Genomic DNA, 6860 nt, shown 5'->3' on the forward strand with positions numbered 1-6860 from the left:
TCTTTATTTGCAATCACGTGCAAAGAAGGCTTTCATAAATGTTATGTCTGTTTCTCAGAATATAGGTGCCTTCACTCCAAACATATTTTTCAAACTATTTGATTAACAAATTCAACCGATTATGCTTTATGGGTCAGAAGTTTGGGGGTTTCAGCGTCAAGAATGTCTTGAGAAACTTCATCTTCATCAAAATACCTCAACATGGTGCAGGGGAACACACAGAGGTCAGAATACCTCAACATGGTGCAGGAGACCTTGCAGAGGTCCGAATACCTCAACATGGTGCAAGAGACCTTGCAGAGGTCAGAATACCTCTACATGGTGCAGGGGAACTCGCAGAGGTCAGAATACCTCAACATGGTGCAGGAGACCTTGCAGAGGTCCGAATACCTCAACATGGTGCAGGAGACCTTGCAGAGGTCAGAATACCTCTACATGGTGCAGGGGAACTCGCAGAGGTCAGAATACCTCTACATGGTACAGGGAAACACACATAGGTCAGAAAACCTCAACATGGTGCAGGGGAACACGCAGAGGTCAGAATACCTCAACATAGTGCAGGTGACCTCAGACAGAGGTCAGAATACCTCAACATGATGCAGTGGAACACAAAACGGTCAGAATACCTCAACATGCTGCAGGGGAACACACAGAGGTCAGAATACCCCAACATGGTGAAGGGGAACACACAGAGGTCAGAATACCTCAACATGGTGCAGGATACCTTGCAGAGGTCAGAATACCTCAACATGGTACAGGGAAACACAAAGTTGTCAGGATACCTCACCGTGGTGCAGGGGAACACATAGAGGTCAGAATACCTCAACATGGTGCTGGGGAACACACAGAGGTCAGAATACCTCAACATGGTGCAGGGAAACACATAGAGGTCAGAATACCTCAAAATGGTGCAAGGGACCTCGCAGAGACCAGGATACCTCAACATGGTGCAGGGGAACACACAGAGGTCAGAATACCTCAAAATGGTGCAGGGTAACACACTGAGGTCAAATACCTCGAGGTGGTGCAGTGAAACTCGCAGAGGTCAGAATACCTCAACATGGTACAGGGAAACACATAGACGTCAGAATACCTCAACATGGTGCAGGAGACCTTGCATAGGTCAGAATACCTCAACATAGTGCAGGTGACCTCAGACAGAGGTCAGAATACCTCAACATAGTGCAGGTGACCTCAGACAGAGGTCAGAATACCTCAACATGATGCAGTGGAACACAAAACGGTCAGAATACCTCAACATGCTGCAGGGGAACACACAGAGGTCAGAATACCCCAACATGGTGAAGGGGAACACACAGAGGTCAGAATACCTCAACATGGTGCAGGATACCTTGCAGAGGTCAGAATACCTCAACATGGTACAGGGAAACACAAAGTTGTCAGGATACCTCACCGTGGTGCAGGGGAACACATAGAGGTCAGGATACCTCAACATGGTGCTGGGGAACACACAGAGGTCAGAATACCCTCAACATGGTGCAGGGAAACACATAGAGGTCAGAGAATACCTGCAGGAGTAACACCAAAATGGTGCAAGAGGACCTCATGGCAGAGACCAGGATACCTCAACATGGTGCAGGGAACACACAGAGGTCAGAATACCTCAAAATGGTGCAGGAAGTAACACACTGAGGTCAAACACCCTCGAGGTGGTGCAGTGAAACTCACTCAGAATGCCTCAGCTTATGGTGCAGGTGAGAGGTCAGAATACCTCAACATGGTACAGGGAAACACACAGACGTCAGAATACCTACCCAACATGGTGCAGGAGACCTTGCATAGGGTCAGAATACCTCAACATGGTGCAGGGGAACACGCAGAGGTCAGGAGATACCTCAACATAGTGCAGGGGGAACACACAGAGGTCAGAATACCTCGACATGGTGCAGGGGAACACACAGAGGTCAGAATGCCTCAGCATGGTGCAGGAGACCTGGCCTCGCAGAGAATCAGAATACCTCAACATGGTGCAGGGGAACACGCAGAGGTCAGAATACCTCAACATAGTGCAGGTGACCTCAGACAGAGGTCAGAATACCCCAACACCCTCAACATGATGCAGTGGAACACAAAACGGTCAGAATACCTCAACATGATGCAGGGGAACACACAGAGGTCAGAATACCCCAACATGGTGAAGGGGAACAAACAGAGGTGAGAATACCTCAGCACATGGTGCGGGGAACAGGCAGAGGTCAGAATACCTCAACGTGGTGCAGGGGGACCTTGCAGAGATCAGAATAACTCAACATGGTGAAGGGGAACACACAGAGGTCAGAATACCTCAACATCGTGCAGGGAAACACACAGAGGTCAGAATACCTCAACATGGTGCAGGGAACTCGCAGAGGTCAGAATACCTCCAACATGGTACAGGGGAAACACATAGAGGTCAGAATACCTCAAAGTGGTGCAGGGGACCTTGCATGGAGGTCAGAATACCTCAACATGGTGCAGGGGAACACACAGAGGTCAGAATACCTCAACGTGGTGCAGGGGAACACGCAGAGGTCAGAATACCTCAACGTGGTGCAGGGAACACACAGAGGTCAGGTCAGAATACCTCAACATGGTGCAGGGAACACACAGAGGTCAGAATGCCTCAACATGGTGCAGGGAGACCTGGCCTCGCAGAGGTCAGAATACCTCAACATGGTGCAGGGGAACACAGAGAGGTCAGAATCCCTCAACATGGTGCAGGGAACACGCAGAGGTCAGAATACCTCAACATGGTGCAGGTGACCTCAGACAGAGGTCAGAATACCTCAACATGATGCAGTGGAACACAAAACGGTCAGAATACCTCCAGCATGATGCAGGGGAACACACAGAGGTCAGAATACCCCCAACATGGTGAATGCCTCCCAGCAGGGAACACACAGAGGTCAGAATACCTCAACATGGTACAGGGAAACACAAAGTTGTCAGGATACCTCACCGTGGTGCAGGGGAACACATAGAGGTCAGAATACCTCAACATGGTGCTGGGGAACACACAGAGGTCAGAATACCTCAACATGGTGCAGGGAAACACATAGAGGTCAGAATACCTCAACGTGGTGCAAAAGGGACCTCACTTGAGACAAGGATACCTCAACATGGTGCAGGGGAACACACAGAGGTCCAGAATACCTCAACGTGGTGCAGGGGTAACACACTGAGGTCAAATACCTCCCGAGGTGGTGCAGTGAAACTCGCAGAGGTCAGAATACCTCAACATGGTACAGGGAAACACATAGACGTCAGAATACCTCAACATGGTGCAGGAGACCTTGCATAGAGTAGAGAATACCTCAACATGGGTGCAGGGGAACACACAGAGGTCAGAATACCTCCAACGTGGTGCAGGGGAACACACAGAGGTCAGAATACCTCGACATGGTGCAGGGGAACACACAGAGGTCAGAATGCCTCAACATGGTGCAGGAGACCTGGCCTCACAGAGGTCAGAATACCTCAACGTGGTGCAGGGGAACACACAGAGGTCAGAAGACCTCCTCAACATGGTGCAGGGGAACACACAGAGGTCAGAATACCTCAACATGGTGCAGGGAGACCTGGCCACGCAGAGAGTCAGAATACCTCAACATGGTGCAGGGGAACACACAGAGGTCAGAATACCTCAACATGGTGCAGGGGAACACTTGAGAGGTCAGAATACCTCAACATAGTGCAGGTGACCTCAGACAGAGGTCAGAATACCTCAACATGGTGCAGTGGAACACAAAGACGGTCAAGAATACCTCAACATGGTGCAGGGGAACACACAGTAGGGTCAGAATACCTCAACATGGTGCAGGGGAACACACAGAGGTGAGAATACCTCAACATGGTGCAGGGGAACACACAGAGGTCAGAATACCTCAACATGGTGAAGGGACCTCGCAGAGTTAGAATACCTCAACATGGTGCAGGGGAAACACACAGAGGTCAGAATACCTCAACATGGTGCAGGATAACTTGCAGAGGTCAGAATACCCTCAACATGGTGCAGGGAAACACAGAGTTGTCAGGATACCTCACCGTGGTGCAGGGGAACACATAGAGGTCAGAATACCTCGTTATGGTTGCTGGGAACACACAGAGGTCAGAATACCTCAACGTGGTGCAGGGGAACACACAGAGGTCAGAATACCTCCAACATGGTGCAGGGGAACACACAGAGGTCAGAATACCTCAACATGGTGCAGGAGGGAACTCAGCCTGGGGACGCACAGAGGTCAGAATACCCTCAACATGGTGCAGGGGAATAGAATCCCTCAACATGGGTGCAAGCAGAGAACACAACATGAGTGGTCAGAAGTCAGGAATACCTCAACATGGCAGGGAACACAACATGGTGAGGTCAGAATACCTCAACATGGTGCAGGGGAACACACACAGAGGTCAAGGATGCCTCACCATGGCACCCACACCTCGTTATGGGTATAGGGAACACACAGAGGTCAGAATACCTCCTCAACATCAGGCCTCAAAATGGTGCAAGGGACCTCACAGCATGGTGCGGGGAACACACAGAGGTCAGAATACCCTCAACATGGTGGACACACCAGGTAGAGGTCAGAATACCTCAACATGGTGCAGGGGAACACACAGAGGTCAGAATACCTCAACATGGTGCAGGGGAACACACAGAGTCAGAACATGCCTCCCAACATGGTGCAGGAGACCCTGGACCTCTGCAGAGGTCAGAATACCTCAACATGGTGCAGGGGAACACACAGAGGTCAGAATCAGGAACCTCAACATGGTGCAGGGGAACACACAGAGGTCAAAATACCTCAACATGGTGGAGGAGACTCTCGCCTTAGAGATGTCAGAATACCTCAACATGGTGCAGGGGAACACACAGAGGTCAGGGTGAATACCTCAACATGGTGCAGGGGAACACACAGAGGTCAGAATACCTCAACATGGTGCAGGGGGAACACACAGAGGTCAGAAATGGCCTCAACATGGGTGCAGGGAACACAGACAGAATACCCCAACATGGTACAGGGAACACACAGACGTCAGAATACCTCGACATGGTGCAGGGGAACACACAGAGGTCAGAATACCTCAACATGGTGCAGGGGAACTGCCACGCACAGGTCAGAATACCTCAACATGGTGCAGGGAACACACAGAGGTCAGAATACCCTCAACATGGTGCAGGGGACACAAGAATCGCCTCAACATGGTGCAGGAGAGGCCTCAGAATACCCTCAACATGGTGCAGGGGAACACACACAGAGGTCAGAATGCCTCAACATGGTGCAGGAGGGAACACGCAGAGGTCAGAATACTACCTCAACATGGTGCAGGGAACACACAGAGGTCAGAATACCTCCTTGACACAGGTGAGAACACATGGTGTGGAGACCTGGCCTCAGAATGCCTCCTCCAACATGGTGCAGGAACACACTCAGAATGCCTCTGCAGAGGTCAGGTCCAGAATACCTCAAGCATGGTGCAGGGGAACACACAGAGGTCAAGAATGCCTCAACATGGTGCAGAGGGGACCTCACGCAGAGGTCAGAATACCTCAACATGGTGCAGAGAAACACACAGAGGGTCAGAATACCTCAACATGGTGCAGGGGACACTGGTTCCAGAGGTCAGAATACCTCAACATGGTGCAGGCCATTAAATATCCGCATTTTTGTTTATAAATCATCACTTGATTTTTGGAAATATGTACTATTAAATTGCCTTAGAGTCTTATGCCCAGAAGGCGGATGTACCTAGGGCCAATCTTGGTAGATTGATTGATTTGTTTAATCTTTCTGCTTGAGTATATCATCCCATATCCTTGGTGCTACAAGTCGGAGGTCCACTTGTATATAGCAATCGTCTTTTGCGACACCCGTGGTGGTGGGGAGCTGGGTTGACGAATCTTTGATACATTAACATGGAACCTGAACCCCCTTCGAAAAAAAACGTCAGCTTGATAATGATCAAAGCAATAAATGATAGTTATAGACCATTGACGCAGGTAGATTCACTGGCCAAGATTCTAGTGATAGAATCTCCAGACAAAAGCCACTAAACTCAATCCGTTTGCTGTATCTAAAGCAGCGGCGGTATTGCAGGAGACGTTAAAACATCAAGCGATCGAGATCTGGGTCGTTGCTCATTGAATGTAGTAAACGACACCGCTAAGCTAACCTGATGCAGTCAATTGATACTTTGGCTGATTCCTGCTTCAGTGTCAACCACCGTACACCGAATTCAAGCAAAGGCATAGTCAGATCGCAGATCATCTTTGAGGACATGACGGAGCTTGACATCACGCTTGAACTCAAAGATCAAGGGGTGTTACGTACGTGAAACGTTTTACGAGTAGCGTAAGAATTAGAAGTGATTCCAACAAACACATATTTGTTTTCATTTGTCTCCAACGGCACCAAAATCAATCAAAGCCGGTATTGCAATCTTCGTTGAATTGTATATTCCAAATCCATTGAGGTATAAGTTTTAAATGCCAGAAATTTGGTCATGGATAAATTCTTGTTCAAACCCTATAACTTGTGCTTCATTGTGGGGAGCAATCATGTCACAGAAGATCGTACAAACAACTTTAAAAAATGTATCAATTATCCGCACAGCATTCTCCTCATCAAAGATTGCCCGTATGGAAGAGGGAAATGGAAGTCAATAAAATAAAACATTCTCAAACATCGCCATGCTGAAGCTATGTCCTTGTTCCATCTGCTTCACCCAAGTAACTCTTATGCTTCTGGTTATTAAAAGAACACTCACGACCACAGCTCCCAGTTGAATGTCAAATGAGCTGACATGGATAAACTTCTACCCTGAACCTATCCCAAATCAAGACTTGTTGACACGAGGAGAAT

The sequence above is a fragment of the Haliotis rubra genome, unplaced genomic scaffold (assembly GCF_003918875.1).
Source record: "Haliotis rubra isolate DU_JTF1 unplaced genomic scaffold, ASM391887v1 Scf1016, whole genome shotgun sequence".
Taxonomy (NCBI): domain Eukaryota; kingdom Metazoa; phylum Mollusca; class Gastropoda; order Lepetellida; family Haliotidae; genus Haliotis; species Haliotis rubra.